Raw genomic sequence first — 19065 nt, forward strand, 5'->3', positions numbered from 1 at the left:
TCTATATTCGGTTATAGAAACGTCTAAACAACTGTGGGACACCCTTATCAATAAGTATAAAACTGAAAAGGCGGGTGTCAAAAAGTTCATCGTAGGACGATTCTTGGACTACAAAATGACTGATTCAAAACCAGTTATGACCCAAGTCCAAGAACTGCAGAGTCTCCTACAGGAACTACAGGCAGAGAACATGATAACGAATGAACCTTTCCAGGTCCGAGCTCTGATTGAGAAATTACCTACGGGATGGAAAGACTTTAAAAATTATCTCCGCCACAAGAATAAGGATATGAGTCTTGAAGAACTCATCCTAAAGCTTCGAATCGAAGAGGACAGTCGCATTGCCGAGAAGAACTCTGAAAGACTCTCGAATGTGAACGTCGTAGAGACCGGTCCAAGTAAGAAGCGTCAGCATCCGTCTAAAGACGGAGGAAAGACGAAGAAAATGACTAGGTTCGGCCAATGTTACAACTGTGGCAAAAGAGGTCATCTAGCTAAGGAGTGTCGTTCCAAAATCGGCAAAAGACATAAGAAGGCGAATGACCAAGCCTCGCTGGTAGAAGACACCGAAACTCAGAATCTATGTGCTATGATTACTGAAGCCGAAGAAGTGACTGAGAAACTTTAGAACTTGAACCTCTGTGCAGTGGTATCTGAAGTTAACCTGGTTAACAACCAGAGAGAGTGGTGGGTCGACAACGGAGCAACTCGTCACATTTGTGGTGACAAAAGCCTCTTCTCTTCTTATAACGAAGTAGGTGAAGGAGAAACCCTGTTCATGGGAAACGACTCAACCACCCAGGTCAGAGGAAAAGGGAAGATCATACTAAAGTTCACTTCAGGAAAGGAAGTAACTTTGAACGATGTACTCCATGCTCCAGATATCCGAAAGAATCTGGTTTCTGGTTCTCTTCTAAGCAAGAATGGGTTCAAACTAGTCTTTGAGTCAAATAACTTCGTCCTGTCTAAGAATGGGATGTATGTTGGGAAAGGCTACTTAGGTGGGGGGTTATTTAAACTAAATGTAAACTCTGTAACGCCAAAGACGTCTATTATTAATAAGATTAATAATTCCGTTTATATTACTGAGTCTTTTAATATTTGGCATGAAAGACTAGGACATGTGAATAACAAGTCATTAAAGAAATTAATGAACTTAGAGTTAATTCCGAAAGTCGAAATTGATTCAAAACGAACATGTCAAACATGTGTAGAATCAAAAATGACTAATACATCGTTCAAATCAATAGAACGAGACACAGAACCTGTAGACTTAATTCACAGTGATCTCTGTGACTTAAAGATGGTTCAAACCAGAGGTGGTAAAAAGTACTTCATCACCTTTATCGATGACTCCACTCGATTTTGTTATGTTTACTTACTAAGGAGTAAGGATGAAGCAATCGATAAGTTCGAGGTTTATAAAACCGAAGTGGAAACTCAACTTAATAAAAAGATTAAGGCCTTGAGAAGCGATCGAGGTGGAGAATATGAATCTCCTTTCGTCGAGATATGTGCGAAGAATGGCATAGTTCATCAAACGACGACTCCTTATACACCTCAACAAAATGGTGTAGCAGAGCGGAAAAACAGAACATTAAAAGAAATGATGAACGCTTTCTTAATAAGTTCTGGTTTACCTCAGAACTTGGGGGGGGGGCGATATTATCGGCGAATCACTTATTAAATAAGTTACCCCATAGAAAAACTGGTAAAATTCCATATGAATTATGGAAAGGAAGGATGCCATCCTTTAAATACACGAAAGTGTGGGGGTGCCTAGCGAAGGTATTAGTTCCTCCTCCTAAACGGGTCAAGATAAGACCTAAAACTGTGGACTGTGTATACATAGGGCCTGCAATAAATAGTGGCGCCTATAGATTTCTAGTACAGAAGTCTGAAATCGAAGATATACACGTAAACACCATTCTGGAATCGAGAGATGCTAAGTTCTTTGAACACATCTTTCCTTTCAAACAGAATTCAGAAGTCTCATCTGAAAGTAGAAAACGTGTAAGAGATGAGGAAGAGGAAAATCCAGAAACATCTAAAGAAGATGATATGGAAATCGAGGAAACAACACTCGAACCTCGAAGGGGCAAAAGGACAAAGAAAGCCAAGACATTTGGTCCTGATTTTCTAACCTATATGGTAGAAAATGAACCTCAAACTTTCACAGAAGCAATGGCTACTCCAGAAGCTCCATTCTGGAACGAAGCTGTTAATAGTGAAATAGAAACCATCATGCAAAATCATACATGGGAGCTAATAGACCTCCCACCGGGTTGTAAGCCTCTAGGCTGCAAATGGATTTTCAAAAGGAAATTGAAAACAGATGGATCTATAGACAAGTATAAAGCGAGACTTGTCGCAAAGGGATTCCGACAAAAAGAAGGGTTAGATTACTTCGACACCTATTCTCCAGTTAGTCGAATCACCTCAATAAGAGTGTTAGTAGCTATAGCATCCTTATATAATCTGGAAATTCATCAGATGGATGTGAAAACCGCTTTCTTAAACGGACAACTAGAAGAAGAGATATATATGAACCAACCAGAAGGGTTCATAGCTCCGGGTCAAGAAAAGAAAGTGTGTAGGTTAGTGAAATCACTATATGGGCTAAAGCAAGCTCCAAAGCAGTGACACTTAAAATTTGATGACACATTATTATCAAACGGATTCAAGATCAACGAATGTGATAAATGTGTCTATACAAAGATCACTGCGAAAGGATGTGTTATTCTATGTTTGTATGTAGATGACATGCTAATTATGGGAAATAATTTAGATGTCATTAATACAACTAAAAAGATGCTTGCGAAAACTTTCTACATGAAAGATTTAGGGAAAGCGGAGGTCATTCTTGGAATTAAGGTTTCCAAGACGGCTGAAGGGATAAGTTTATCTCAAACGCATTATGTTGAGAAAATCTTAGAAAAATTCAGCAATGATGACCTAAAAGTGGCGAATACTCCGATAGATCCAAGTATTCACTTAATGAAGAATACAGGGAACGCAGTAAGACAATTAGAGTACTCTCGGATTATTGGAAGTCTGATGTACCTAATGAACTGTACTCGACCAGACATAGCCTACTCAGTCAGTAAGCTAAGTAGATTTACGAGTAACCCGAATAACACACATTGGAACGCCATAACGAGAGTGTTACGGTATCTAAGAAAGACGAAGGAGTACGGACTCCATTATGCCACATATCTCGCAGTCTTAGAGGGATATGCAGATGCAAATTGGATATCAGATACCGACGACACTAAGTCAACCAGTGGATATGTGTTCACACTGGGAGGGGCTGCCATATCTTGGAAATCTTCGAAGCAAACGTGCATTGCTCGATCGATAATGGATTCAGAATTCATTGCTCTAGATAAAGCAGGGGAAGAAGCAGAATGGCTGCGACAATTCCTTGAAGATATACCAATATGGCCAAAGCCGGTGCCTGCAATCAACATACACTACGATAACCAAGCAGCGATTGCACTAGCACAAAGCAAGATGTACAACGGTAAGTCTCGACACATTGGTCGAAGACATAATACCGTTAAGAAACTTCTCTCTGAAGGGATCATAACTATAAATTATATAAGATCCAAAGATAACCTAGCGGATCCATTTACAAAAGGGTTATCTAGAGAGTTAGTAGTTGCATCATCAAGGGGAATGGGGCTAACGCCTAAAGTAAATGAGTAAAGGCATGGTGAAACCCTACCTAGATGACTGGAGATCCCACGATCTAGGTTCAAAGGGCAACTGAAGCTATATCCTGACTCGACAGTAACACTGTAAGAGATTTCTATCTCTTACCCATTCCTAGGATGACAACAGTGTTACCTGCATTGAGAGGTTAAGCATTAAGCTTTTAATGAATCCGAAAACTTAGAACTTGACTCTAACGTGAGGTATAGCAGGATACCTTATTACGGATAACCTATATGTGTGTGAATTGATGCCGGTTCCGTGAGAAGGTCGTCTAGGCCGACTTCTCTAAAGCACACATGAAATCGGGATTGTTCAGGGCCGAAATGAACACAACCGAGAACCTAAGTAAGTAAGGGATTAGCTGTGTGATAGCTATTTTGGACTACAATTCCCAGGACTCAGTTCAAGACAAAAAGTTCACTGCCGTCCTTGTAGACCTTGTAGTTATTCACTAGGAAAGGTTCAAAGTCGAAAGACTACCTTCTTCCGATGCAGCGAAGTTCCGCTTATGAGCTCTGTCAGTGTCAGTCTGTCAGTATAGTATGTCTGCATATATCATAGCATAAAACCTCAAATTTTCATTCATGTGGGGGATTGTTGGAATCGGAGCCAATTTTGGCTCGACTCGACTCGTCAAACTCAAAAACGGAATGCACCATTGCGTTCGTCTCGTCGAGCTCTTCAATTTAGAGCCAAGAATCACTCAAATCCGATTCCGGATGAATGAGAAATTCAAGGTTAAAGTTTGGACGAAGATCGGTTGAAATAGGGATTAAATCGTCGAAGAGGACAAGTCAGATTGGGGACCGTTTGAGCAACGCACGCACGTCCACATCTGGACGGCTGGCGTTCTGTCCGCGGGAATCCGCGAAGATCTAACGGTCACGCTTCATGAGAAGCGGGACCGTGTCGGGATAGCGCTAGGCGCGTTGGGTCAGCGAGATCCAACGGCCTGCGCTTATCCCGCGTCAGGCAGGAAGCGGGATCTCCTTAGATCCCCATCCAACGGCCATCCTCTTCCTCTGTTGGGCACAATTTCGATACAGATCTCTCTATAAGTTAGAGAAAGGAAACTTTGTCTAAATCAAGCCAAGACAGAGAGAAACCGACTTCTCGATTGATAACTAGAGAAACAACAATGTTCATAGATGAGTCTACGACCGCAAAAGAGTGGTCTCATCTAAGTCGGCGATTTACTGCCGCATCATTTCGGTTGATCGTCATACATCGGCTAGTCGAGTCTCTAAAAGCAACAAGTTCGTCCTAACAAGGGCTTCGAAGGTTCAATTGTAAACTCACACTTTCAATTAAATTCTTTAACTGCAAAAACACTTATTTGACCGTCAGAAAGGTTTTCGAGTTTTTTGTAGGTTTTGTCCTATAATCAGAGAGTGAAAATGATAGTTTGGTTCATCAAATCTTCGTATCCTGAATGATAACTTAAAGTCATTCTTAGACATCATCACTATCAATTTACACTGTGAGGGGTTTGTTTTTTTCTAAAGAAGTTGGCAAGGAAATTGACTATAAGGAACATGAAAAACTTTTCAAGTCTGACCTTAGTCCAATTATTTTTACTTTATGTGTAGACTTTTTTTTCTAGTAACTGTGAATCTCAAGTTGTTGAACATAAATTGATACTTTATTTTATCGGACAATCTTCATCGAAGTTTATGGTTTTTAATCATGCATATTCAAGATGTTTTCAAGCTTATTATTTGAATGAAAATATAGTTTGAGTCACATTTGAGGTATATAGTTGAAAGTTTTTAGTGACATAATCTATTTCTTCACTAGTAAAGTTTGAATATATGATGATTCCTATGCATAATTCAATAAAATGTTTTTATCAAGGGATTACCAATCAAGATAACGTTCAAATTAATTAGTAAACTCGATCAGAGTTTTTTTTAATGGAGGAGATTGATGTAGGTAAATCTTCAAAAGATATTACAAGAATATATATTAAACATATTAGTATAATTTAATTTTAATAGTTTACTACTTTAGGTTAATAGAAAAATACCATATTTAATAGTTTTTTGGCTTCCCAAAAACATTATTTGTTGTAGATTTAAGTATTTTGTTTATTTATAAATTCAAATATGTTATTTAGGATTAAGAAACTTCTAATACTGTACGAAAAGTTTATCTAGAATTTTAGGGAATCAATTCAATTATTCTATAGTTTTTTCGATTTTTTTCTCCAGTGTTAAGAGATTTCGTCATTTCGAAGCTTTAGCCGACACTCTAAGTTTTTTATCGTATTTTTTGTTGCGTCAAGAACTAAAGTAATTCAATTACAAGGAATCACATTACAGGAATGTTATTTCCGGCGATGCATTCCACTTTTGCTTGCCAAACTTGCCCTAAATAAACTTGTCAATAGGATGCCAAAACCTTTAGGCCATGTTTGGCACGCGGGATTCACGTGGGAATGGAATGTGATTCCTGGGAATCACAATCCTGACTACTGTTCGGCTGCTTGCGAGAATGCAGGGGGAATCTTATTCCTCTAGGAATGGGATTCCCCCTGAACGGGATAGTAGCAAACCTAATAAGGGAGGTGGGTTTATGATTCCTATTCCCGAGAATCATTTAGTTTTATATTTATGGACAAGATTATCTTTAATAAAATATTAGAATGTCTAATATTCAAATAATCCTTCACATAAAATTTTAACTAAAAAAATTAAAACTCAGGGTTTCAGCCACCACCATAAGAACTCGCTCGAACGTAACTCTCCCCCTTAAATCTCCTTCAGAAACTTTCAAAAAACCTAAATCTCCTTCAGAAAATCTAAATCTCCTTCAAAAACGTTGATTTATTACTCACTTCGTCTGAAACTCGAGCTTCAGCGGTAGAGTAAAAGCACATTCTCACGGTAGGGGAAAAATAACAAAAAACCTTCTTCTTCCTCTTCTTGTTCTTCATAGAAACAATAAGTATCCTCTTAGTTCTTTAACTTCTTCTTCCTGTTTTTCTTTATAACCCAAATCAAAAAGTTTTTGAAGTTTTTGGAGAGATATACTCAGACCGGGTTTTGAGTTTGTTAAAAACGTGTTTCTGTTTTCGCCTTTTCTTGATATGCAGACGATTAGAATGAACACTCCAAGAAAATTTGGAAAGAAAGTGGCAATAATCGAACCAAGAACCAGATCAAAGAGAAAAAAAAACAAACGAATGCTACGGATGAACAGAGGGTGAGGCGAACAAGCCTCAGGAAGAAGAAGGTAAGTTTGAATTTATGGTAAATCTTTTATAGTATAGAATATCTTGCACCCTAAATAAAATATTTACAATACATTTCTGGTTGTAGTAGAGAGCTTTTACACAAGAAATGAAAGCTTTTACACAAATTTCTTCCATGTACGCAAATTTCTTCCTTGTACATAAATTTCTTCCTTGTACATTTCTGGTTGAAGTAGGGTTAGAATGTAATACAAGTATGTTACACAAATTTCTGGTTGTATTACATTTCTGGTTGTGGTTGCGGATTCTTCTGTGGGGTTTTGGACCAGAAATGAAAGGTTTTTTCACAAATTTATTCCCTATACGCAAACTTCTTTCTGAACACAAATATTTTTCTACACAAAAATTTATTTCCTATACACACATTTATTCCCTGAACATTTCTGATGATAGTAGGAAAAATTATTAATGTAATATATGTATGTTACACAATATTATGTTTCTTGTACATTTTCTAGAGTGCAGTGCAGTTATAAATATACTTCCATGATCATATTGCGATGTACATAATATGTTATTTGGTGATACAGAAATTTATTCCTGGTAAATACGTCCATGTACATATTACAATGCACATTATATGTTATATTGTTTTACACAATTATGTTTCCAGATAATAATTCTGCCAATGGGGCATTTTGAAATGTATGGTGTAGTTAAAAATGTACTAACCACTAAATATTCATTCGTTATAGGAAGCCCAAGTAGATAATAGCCAACAAGATATAGCGAAGGGGGAAGAGGACGGTTACTGAAGATCAGTAAGAATGTAACATATTTGTATTACATTCTAACTGCCATATTACAATCATAAATGTTTAGGAAATAGATTTGTGTACAAGAAAGAAATTTGTGTAAATGACATATATTTGTGTACGTCGAAGAAAGTTGTGTACATGGAAGAGAGTTGGGTTTAGAGGAGAATCCTTTACTAAAACCAGAAATGCACTTTCAAATAATATGTATACCAAATGTTCCATTTGGGGATCAATATATTATGTACTGTACAGATAAGACACTAAGTGTACATGTTTTAATTTATTGTATATGGACGTATTTACCCCACTTTCGATACCTTCTCTTAAATTTTATTCTTTTTTATTTATTTTATCTCCAGAATTTTCTCTCTCAGTATTTTTTTTTTTTTTACTTTGTTTCCTTTTAAACATTTTTTCTCTCACAATCTTAACTATTTTTCTTCTTTCAAACTTTTTCTCATTATATGATATATGATGGTAGATTCATTTAAAGATTTTTAATGAAATTAAATTTATAGGATATTTGGTTATGTAAAGTACATAATAAAATGTCCTCTACATTCCTTCCAAGACAGGAATTTTTTTGATGAAAAATTATAGAAAATTTTGTTATGTATAGTACATAATAGAGTGTCTTATACATTCCTTCCAAAGCGTAAACTATTTTAATGAAAATTTATAAGACACTTTGTGATGTACAGTACATCATAAAATTTTCTCCACATTCATTCCAAAATGTAAACTATTTTTTAAAAATTTATATGACATTTTGTTATGTACAGTACAAAATTAAATGTCCTTACACTTTTCAAAGTTCTTATGGGTGGTGTCCTTGCACTTTTCAAAGTTCTTATGGGTGGTGATTGGATGAGCTCGAGTCATCAACGGTAGGAATAAGCTGAGATCTTTCTCATGGATGAAGGATGAGAATGGGATGGCAGCTCATATCCCTTAGCTTTCTCCATATTTTTACCCAATTAATTGTAATCCATAAAAGTTCAACTATTTACAGAATTCTCATTAGTGCTAATGAAACTTCCTATTTCTTTCTCATTTGTTTGTTTTTTTTACTTTTTCTAATTTTATCGTCATCCAACATAACCCATTAAGACCAAATTATTTACATAATTCTTACCTAAGTAATTCTATGTCTCACCTTTTGTTTCTATTTCGCAAAAGAATTAGTAAGTCTGTTACGAAACTTTGAGATTTTATTTTCTCTTCAATTATAGAGTTTTATTTTATTTTATTTTTCAGTATTTTAGAGAGTTCCTTTAACCAAAATATCATAACATGTTTAATTGCACTACAATTTTAAAATTTAACTATACAAAAAAACATTAATTTCTTTTACTCCTTTAGAAAATCTCACAGTAATTAGCGTCTTCTGTAAACAAGTTCTTCCACGAGAACATGCTTCCACAAAGAGGTATATTTCTCAATATCAATAAGGGTGAACCCCAACATATATATATATATATATATATATATATATATATATATATATTGATAGTGAGAAAAAAATGAAATTTACATTACACATGAGAAAGATGATGACTGTAAATTAAGTCATATAAACAACGAAGAACATGATGTAACGCCCCAAATCTAGATTTTCACGTCGACCGCCATGAAAACCTAAACTCAAAGCATTTCTCCGCAGAACAGTAAACATAGTCGATATATCCATCAAAAGAGACAAATAATATCAAATGTGAAGCTCATAAGAATCAATAAATCATTTAAAAGAAATCCATTAAACTTTCTTAACTCAAACAGTGTTTCTAAATCATCGACACGTAGATGGACAATCACGAATGAAAGAAATAACTGTCTAGGAGGCGAAACTCCAAATAACTACCTAATCTCGAAAGCGAAAACTAAGAAAGAAACTCCGAGCTGACAAACTGAGATCAAACTTGTGGCGTTCCCCGATCTCTATCACCTGAAAAATAGTAGGTTGGGTCAGAACCCAGCTAGTAGATTTCTAATTATCTAAGGTCTAAATAGACCAATTCAACAACAAAACCAAGTATCAAACAGAAGAAAAACAATAACATAGTCCATTGAGTTACACCTTTCGTGCCAACACAACTGAAGTCAACCTGTTACACGGTTGAAAAGATTCAACCAATACAACTTCCCTTTTGGAGGGACATAACCAATTTTGAGGTCCACAAGATAGCTTCACTTGCCATCTGTGTTTGCATCGACTTAAACTTCTCAATAGACAAGGGATACCACACATAAAGGGAATCCGTGCAACACGAGCACAGTGCAACACGAGCACTTCACATATGAGCAGGAGGCGAGCCAACCTCTAGTTGGTAAGTTACTTCTCAAACTAGAAGTAGGTGGTCCACAAGAATGAACTTGTGTTTGCATCGATCATCCTGTCAAGCCAACCACCGATTACTTATGGATTACAACCGTCAATCCATATTAGAAGTCAAGCCCCTTGTCCACTGGGTTGTCCAATATCACATTGACAAACCCGTGTTGCAATCGACCCACATGTCGAGCCAACCAGTCTTAGTTCAATCCATTAACGGAACTCAAGATCATGGTCCACCAAGTGATCTAATATCACATCAGTAACTAGTGTTTGCAATCGACCCACATGTCGAGCCAACCATTCTTGGTTCCGACTGGCCTATGCTTTCTAGGTTAACAACCTAAAGCAATATATCACACAAAACTAATAATAGCAGTTATGCTCCAATATCATACATATCATCTCATGCAATCAATTATCAATATCAATAACATAACACAAATAATTCTTAGCATCTAAGCTGTTGTCCGGGTGTATTTATACCATATTTATATAACCTAAATAACCTAGGTTGCTGTCCGGGTATATATATACTCCATTAATATAACTATAATGGTTTAGGGTTACTATATTGTTGTTGTAATTAGTTTTTAATCATAGTATATGTCTATTATGTCACTAATTGGTACTAAGTTGATGATAACCTAACAAAAGTTAATGGTTTAAAGTCATTATAGTTCTAACCATTCAAATCTAGGTTTGAAATTAAAGAGGGCTATGTAAACCCTAGGGAAGAAGAAACCTACCTGATAATGTAGCACAAAGATGAAGAAACCAAACCTTAGCAAAGCTCTTTGATCGTCTTTATCCTTCTTCTTCACTTTCTCTCTCTAAACCTTACTCTCTCTCTCTCTCTCTCTAAAACTATCTGACGATTGCACAAAGGGAAGGGAAAAACTGGTAAAAAAAAATAAAGGAGTCGGGAAGGGGTTAAAGGGTTTTAAAAATTTACAAGGGTGTTGCTATCTGCACCCTTGTTTTTGCTAACAGCACCCTTGTTTTGTGAGGGTGTTACACATGAAGAATTAGAGAGAGATGTTCAAGATGAAAACACATGATGACATCAAGAATGAGACAAATGAATTTAGGTTTTATGTTAGCATGGAATTTGAATCTCTTGATGAAGCTTACAACTTTTATAATCAATATGCATCCAAGATGAGATTTAGTGTTCGAAAGTCTTCGACATGTAAGTCTAACCGCACCAACACAATAATAGGTCGAAAGTATTTGTTCACTATAAGGATTGTGTAATTCTACTTCATCTGAAACTTTTACAGAAAAAAAAAGAATCGTTGTGAGAAAAGAACATATTGCAAAGCAATGATTTTTATAAGATTGAGAATAAAAACTAAATCAATCGTGTCTCAATTTGTAGAAGAGCACAATTACAATCTTGTGACTCCAAGCAAAAGACATAAACTTCGATCACAAAAGAAGATAACAAAAGGTTAAGGAGTAATGACAAATAACATGCGTTCAGCAGGTGTGAAAATAAACCTTATGATCAATTATATGGCGCGTGAAGCTGGGGGTTCCAGAATGTTGGGTTTACGGAAAGGGACGCGGCGAATTTCTTTAATACAAAGAGGAAAAAAGAAGATTCATGTAAAGAGTGACGTAGAAGTTTTACTTGATTATTTTGAACGTCAACATAGGAAGAACTCGCCCTTTTTTTATTCTATCAAGTTCATTCAAAACAAATAACAAATTTTTTTTTGACTGATACTAAGTCAATGATGGATTACCATTACTTTGGAGATGTTTATTCGATCCTACATATGGAACTAACAGATATGACATGTCTTTTGTCTCAATTGTCGGTATCAACCATCATTACCAAACAATATTATTTGGTCGTGCATTAGTTTATAATGAATCAGAAGAATCTTTTGTGTGGGTAATAGAAACATGGATTAAATCAATGAACGGCAAACAACCAAAAGTGATTCTTGCTGATCAAGAATCTGCTATCGGGAACGCCATTGTGAGAGTATTATCTGGTACGAGATATTGTTATTGTTTGTGGCATATATGCATAAATGCAATGAAGAATTTACCTCATATTATTCATGAACACAAGGGTTTTGCTCGTGACTTCAATAATTGTTTGTACGGGAATGAGACAATTGAAGAGTTTCACTCAAATTGAGAAGCAATGTTGAAACGATACAATTTAGAAAACAATAATTGGTTGAGAAGGTTATTTAAAAAAAGAAAAATGGACATCAATTTATATAAGAGATATATTTTGTGCAACAATGTATACAACTCAACATAGTGAGAATATCAATTCCTTCTTCGATGGGTACTTGAAAAAGAGTTTGTCTTGAATTAGCAAAATTTATTAAAGAATATGAAAGGGTGGTATTAGCTAGAAGAGAAGCGGAAAATGATGAAGACTACGAGACCAATCATAAACTAAGGGCTTTGAGATTTTCAATAAATATTGAGAAACAAGCAGCAAAAATTTACGCAAGAACCATCTTTCAAAACTTTCAAAGTCAATTTTTCGAGGGTATTTCATACTAGCATGAACTGGTAGGGAGAGAAAGGAAAAAAATCTCGATATTAAGTATGGAGACCAGAAAACAAAACAAGCAACACATGTGGTCAATTTCGACTCTCTTGACAAGTCTACAAGTTGTAGTTGTCAACTTTTGAAATTTGCGGGTTATTTATGTAGATATATTCTTAAGATCTTTTTAGTTGAAGATGTTCAAAGTATTTCAATCCAGTACATATTAAAGCGATGGACAAAATATGCAAAATATGGACCGGTGGTCGATGAAAAAGGTAAAGAAGTGATAGGTGACTTGAATGAAAGCGTTTCTAGATATAGTAAACTTTGTCAAGAAGCAATTAATATTGCAACTAAAGGTGCAACATCTATTGAATTGTATAAACTAACAATGAATAGCATACATAATGCGTTGAAAGAAGTCGAAAGTGCAATGAAGACTGAGACAACTAATATATCTAAAGAAAATATGATTAACAATTCATCTAAGGAGAAAAATGTATAGTGGGTCTAATTTCTTTTCATTTCATAATTTGAAATGGTTATTCTTTAGTTTCTTCGAATGATTTATGTTTAGGAATTTTATTAGGATATTATGGACTATTTCGGGCTGTCCATATATAGACGAGGTGTTGCCGAATTATTTTACTGCTCGAATTTCATATTTGGACTAGTTTTAGGAATGAATTAGAATGTAGAAGGTTACCCGAACTTTGTCATATTTCACATTAATGGACAGTTTGAGTTATAGATTCATATTATTGGGATTTTTATATGGTTTGTCAGTTTATGGAGATGCTGGAATGTAAAATATAGTTTATAGGAATTTAATTTGTTGGTTCGCATAAATTTTAGGTATTCAGTGGAATGTATAAGTGAACTCCATAGAGCCGACAAGACATTTTTAATCTAGTTTCATTCATTTTATGCATTCTTGCGTTGCAAGAGATCTCTTCATAGTTATGTAACTGTTAACTGACAGTTTTGCCCTTTTATATTTCAGTTATACTACTATACTACAATAGGGAACTCGAGTAGAGGTGGAGTTTAGTAATAACACCACTGGAGGTGTAAGAAGAGGTATGATCCAATGAATCTTATTTGGAGCACGGGTATTCCCTGTTTCACCACTATATATATATATTTAGTTATTATTTTTATCGTTCTCAAGTTCAAATGATGATATAATGATATGATGTGAATGTATGTGGTGTGATATGTGTGTTATGGATGTTTATCTTTTCAAAATAAATTGGTTTTTTCTAAACAATAATCACGTGGTGGCGGAATCGTTTGAACTGCGTGTATAACATGGTGGCGGAATCGCCTGGACCATGTTACGTGTAATGATTGTTTGACGTTGGGCATTGATTAAGTAGTCTTCGAATGGTTAATGAATTACCTTGCGAGGTAGCATCAGATCTGGCAGGAGGTAGGACGCTCCTGAAGACGGGATAATTGTATCGATGTGGGTATATGGCTCTGTTACTCGATGATACTTATATAGTTGTCTGGATAATTCATGACATATTCTAAGCGTATCATTGTTTGGGTAAGATTTATTATTCGGTGCGTATTGAGATCACAAGCTAGCCCGATGGGTGATGATGACGAAGGTTGAGTTACGGAAGCTCTTAGCGGGGTATTACGTGGATCCATGTGTATACTACAGTAGTCAAATGTTCGATAGGGCGTCGCATGCCTATGTACTAAAAAAGTGATGTAGACGCAGCGGAATTAAAATTAGAACAATAAAATAAACGAAGAACTGTAAAGAAAACAATAAATAAACTAAAACTTAATTAACTTCAATGGTTTTTCTCTTCAATCTGCATAACAAAATAAACTAGACCTCCTTTAATAGGATAATAGACTTTCCTAGATAGACTCAAACTAGGATTCCTAAATAATAAAAATACTTAAAACATAGAAACTCCTAAATAAAAGAAATACCAATTTACAGTAACTTCCTAATCCTATACTAACTAGGATCACTATTGTGGCCGACCGGGACATGGGCACGCGTGGTCGTGGGCCCACGTGTTATGCGCCTGCATCAGCTCCCCGTTCCCCAGAAGGTTCGTCCCGAACCGATTGTTGGATGGAGGTTAGTTCAGTAGATCCTTTTGCAATCGGCAACAAGGTGATAATCTTCTTCTTCCATGGAAACTCATAAACATTCAAACGTCCTTTGTAAGTAGCATCCATATCTGGTTGCCAAGGTCGTCCCAAAATAATGTGGCATAGATCCATGTCGGTAACATCACAAGTAATATCAGACAAATAGAAAGAGTCAATAGAGAGTGAAAAGGTACACATGCGATCAACACGTGTAGCAGTACCAAATTGAATCCAAGCAGTACGATAAGGATGTGGTTTGGGAATAATAGGAATACCCAAGTAAGCAACTAGTCTAGCTGAAATCAAATTCTCCACACAACCGTTATCAATAACGATAGTACAAACTTTGTCTAAAACCGTACCTCGTGTAACAAACAAATTTTTTCTTTGAGAACGATCGGGTTCAAGTGGAGTAAAAAGTACCCTACGAGTCACTAGCATAACACGTTCACCTGAATCGGGGTCAATATTGACATGATCGACCTCCTCACCGTCTGAATCCAAGGGAGGATGTTTCTCCACTAAGTTTACTTTACCACGTAACGGGCAATTATTAGAATAATGACCTGTTTCAAAACAACGAAAACACTTAACTGGAGGTGGTTTTTTATATGGATTCTCAGTAATATTCTTAGATCTGTCATCCGTTGGTTTGGATAGATCGGAGTCATCTGGAGGTGGCCTAACATAATTGGAACGAATGTAGTTTCCCCGATAGATTGATCTAGAATCGGACTCAAAAGAACGAGCCACACTAATACATTCAGAGACGGAAGAGAAAGGACGGAGGTTGACAAGATCCTTAATGTTACCTCGAAGGCCATCTTTGAATTTTTCCAATTTCATGGATTCCGCATCGGGGAGATTAAGCCGAGTACTCAAACGTTGAAACTCGGAAGCATATTCTTCAACTGAGCATCGACCCTGGCGACAACGAAGATATTCCAAATATAATTGATTTTCGAAATCAGGAGGGAGGAAACGTGCCATCATAAGCGGTTTAAGTTTAGACCAAGAGGATAATGGAGGGAGATTTGATAATCGCCGTTGTTCAGATTCCTGTTTCCACCAAGTTAAAGTCGTTTTTGAAAGATATCCGGTAACACATCGTACCTGTTTTTGCCCGTGTACCTGCATAACATCAAAGAAAATCTCCAATCGGGCAATATAATCCAAGAAGTTTTCAATGTTGATAGAACCGTCATATGTCGGGACGTCCATGCGTATACGGTAAGAAGAATATGCTTGTTGATGGTCATTATCGACTTCGGGAGGGTGATCTTCGGGTTCGGCCTGAGCGGGACGAGTTAGAGGAGTTGTTCGGTGTCGTGGGATGGTTCTAGTGGGGTTTGGTTCTCGGTAGTTGAGACGGGTATTGTGTCGATCAGGTTCATCAGATTGGGTTCGGGTGTGAAGACGAAGTTCAGTTCGGTTTCGTGTGTACGGTGGGTAGTCGGGTTCATCAAAGTGGGTTCGATGTTGGAGTCGAGTTTCTTCTCGGTTATGGTGTTGGGTTAATGCGAAGTCAGGTTCTCGGTTGCGAGGAGGGGATGGGAAATCGTTGGGTCGATTGGTGAATGATTCGGTTAGATGGGTTCGGGAAGGTGGATAGGTGTCGGGGAAACGGTGATCTTGGTGGGTGAGGGGTTCCGGTTCTCGACCTTGATACGGTTGGTGGGGTTCGGTTTGGCGGTTTGAGGAAGATGCACCTCGGTTTGGTGTGAGGTGGGGAGACATGGATTGAGAGGGTTGGCGAGGGGGTGTATCATTGTGGTTTCACGAGAATTCAAAGTCACGGTTTGGTTGGTGGGTATCGATTGGTAGAGTGGTTAAGTTAATGATATTGGTGAGTTCTCGAGGTCTTTGTGGGGTTGGTGAGTAGTATTGCCGAGGATCATGGAAGGGGTATGGTTGGGTTGTACTCGGTTGGCTATAGGACGGGTTGGTAATGGATTGGTGAGGAGAGAATGACTCGGATCGGGTGGATGTGTGGTGTTTGGTGAAGGAGAAAGGGGGTGTGGTCGGAATGTTTGTAGGGTTTGTGTATGCTAATGGGAAAACCGGTGAGAGTGGTGTTGTCGGGTTGGTGTATGGAAAAATCGGTGAAGGGATTGTTGTCGAGCATGGGTTGGTGATGGTGTGACCGAATAGGGGTATTGGGATTGGTGTGGTAATGCCAACGGTTGTGTTGGTGGTGTTTGGAGGTGGTTGTTGTGAGGAGGTTTGGATCGTAGTGGAAGATGAAGGGGTGGTGGTAGAAGAGGGAGACTTACATATGCTTTCGAGTTGTTTAGATAACTTCATGATGGATTCATTGACTTGATCAAATTGATGATCGATATGGTTAAATTTTTCCATGTTTTCCTTCTTGTAATTATCGAAAGCTTCTTCCAATTTTGTAACCGAGCATAACTTCTTGTTGATGTTGTCCCATTCGGAAGCAAACGTTGGTGTCCTCTCTTTAGTTGTTGTAGAAGGAACAGTAGTATTAACCGTTGTGATTGGTTAAAAAAAATGGCTCTGAATACCACTTGATGTAGACGCAGCGGAATTAAAATAAGAACAATAAAATAAACGAGGTACTGTAAAGAAAACGAAAAATAAACTAAAACTTAATTAACTTCAATGGTTTTTCTCTTCAATCTGCATAACAAAATAGACTAAACCTCCTTTTATAAGATAATAGACTTTCCTAGATAAACTCGAACTAGGATTCCTAAATAATAAAAATACTTAAAACATAGAAACTTCTAAATAAAAGAAACACCAATTTACGGTAACTTCCTAATCCTATACTAACTAGGACCACTATTGTGGCCGACTGGGACATGGGCACGCGTGGTCGTGGGCCCACGTGTTATGCGCCTGCATCAAAAAGGCTTACCGGTTCTTCCTAACCGAATAGTAGGTGGCCCCGACTGAGGGCGTATTCAGTCGTGATCTTGGTAAGCTGAATTATCTTGCTATATTGCTTTGCTGCATGTGCATAATGATATCTCTGTATATATGTCATACTTATAACTATTGATATATTAAATTGTTGATGTGTGTGGTGCGGGGTATGATGTCGAGGTATCCTACTGAGCTGACTTTCGGATTATCTCATTTCTATTTGTTTTGTTCAGTTCCACGTGTTGGTGAACCGGAGTGATAGTTTACTTTGTTGACTCACATTATGTAAGCTCAATATAATTTCTATTATATTTTCAACTTGCGATTTTATCAAATGTTAATATTATATATGTATCATATATCTAGAATACTTAGGATCGTTCTCTCACTTGTTTGTGATTGTACACATGTAAATAGTATGAACATTAATTTGAATTTGATGTTATTGATAAGTTGAAGTTTATGAAAACATGTATGAATGTTTGACAGGTTTGATAGGTTCAATTTATAGAGGAGACTCTGTCAAAATTCCGTCTCTTCTGTAAATTGTTCATATACATGAATTCAAGTTGTGTTTTATCTTTATGAAAAACTATTTTGGGTTACACATTTTCCGAGCATATTTTCAAAAGGTTTAAACTATATTGATCTTTCCGTTGTGTTTGTTTTTTATTTATAACCCATGACGAGAATGTTGACTTGGGTTTATATTTGAAACTGGTTTTAGTGAGTCTGAGACCGAGTTTCTTTGATAAACTGTCTTGCAAACCGTGATTCGGAACACGGGGTGTCATATTACAAACCTTCCCGCTTATTTAGATTACAAAGCCTTCTAAGTGCACATGAAATGTATACCATTAACTTAGGACAACCTGGACTCTAAGCATTCTAACTGTACATATTGGAGTATCCTGACTTGGTTTACATAGCCTTCTCCTGATTGGGTTTGCGAAGCACTATACATTTTGTAATGTACTGTTCAAAGCTTCTCGCTTATCTAGATCTAATAATGATGATCCTTGAGATGAAGAAAGCTAGAAAGAGAAAACAAAAATTAATGAAGTCTTGTTATTGATGACGTGTTCGTCTTTTTGATTGGGTCGGTTTAGATACAATGACGACTTTAAATCTCCAAAGCACATAAGTTATGTTTCCGAACCCAATGCTGAAATTCCTCCAAAACTCATGAATATTTGTTCAAGCAAAAACGTTCTTCGCCATTAAGTTTTCACTCACTCTAACTTTTCCAAATTTCTTCACCATTAGATTTATTCAAAATATTTCTTCACCATTAAACTTTGAACTTTCACCAAATCCGTTCAAGAAATCAAACCCTTCCAAAATCAATAACCTCATATCTCATTCCTTGCCATTAAATTTTTAATAAATCTTCATTCTTCACCAACTGTATTAGGAAACTCCACATCTATTTTGAGAAAAAATGATCATAAAGAGAAATTTTGAAAGA

General features: G+C 36.6%; 1 pseudogene; it reads left to right on the forward strand.

Annotated features, from left to right (window-relative positions):
* The first annotated feature begins 11164 nt into the window (after nucleotides 1-11164).
* On the forward strand, nucleotides 11165-13089 carry LOC147544649 (protein FAR1-RELATED SEQUENCE 5-like; annotated as a pseudogene).
* Nucleotides 13090-19065: the final 5976 nt, after the last annotated feature.

This window comes from Eschscholzia californica, unplaced genomic scaffold (assembly GCF_041429995.1).
Source record: "Eschscholzia californica isolate CP2 unplaced genomic scaffold, dmEscCali1.0.p SCAF_4, whole genome shotgun sequence".
NCBI classification, from domain to species: domain Eukaryota; kingdom Viridiplantae; phylum Streptophyta; class Magnoliopsida; order Ranunculales; family Papaveraceae; genus Eschscholzia; species Eschscholzia californica.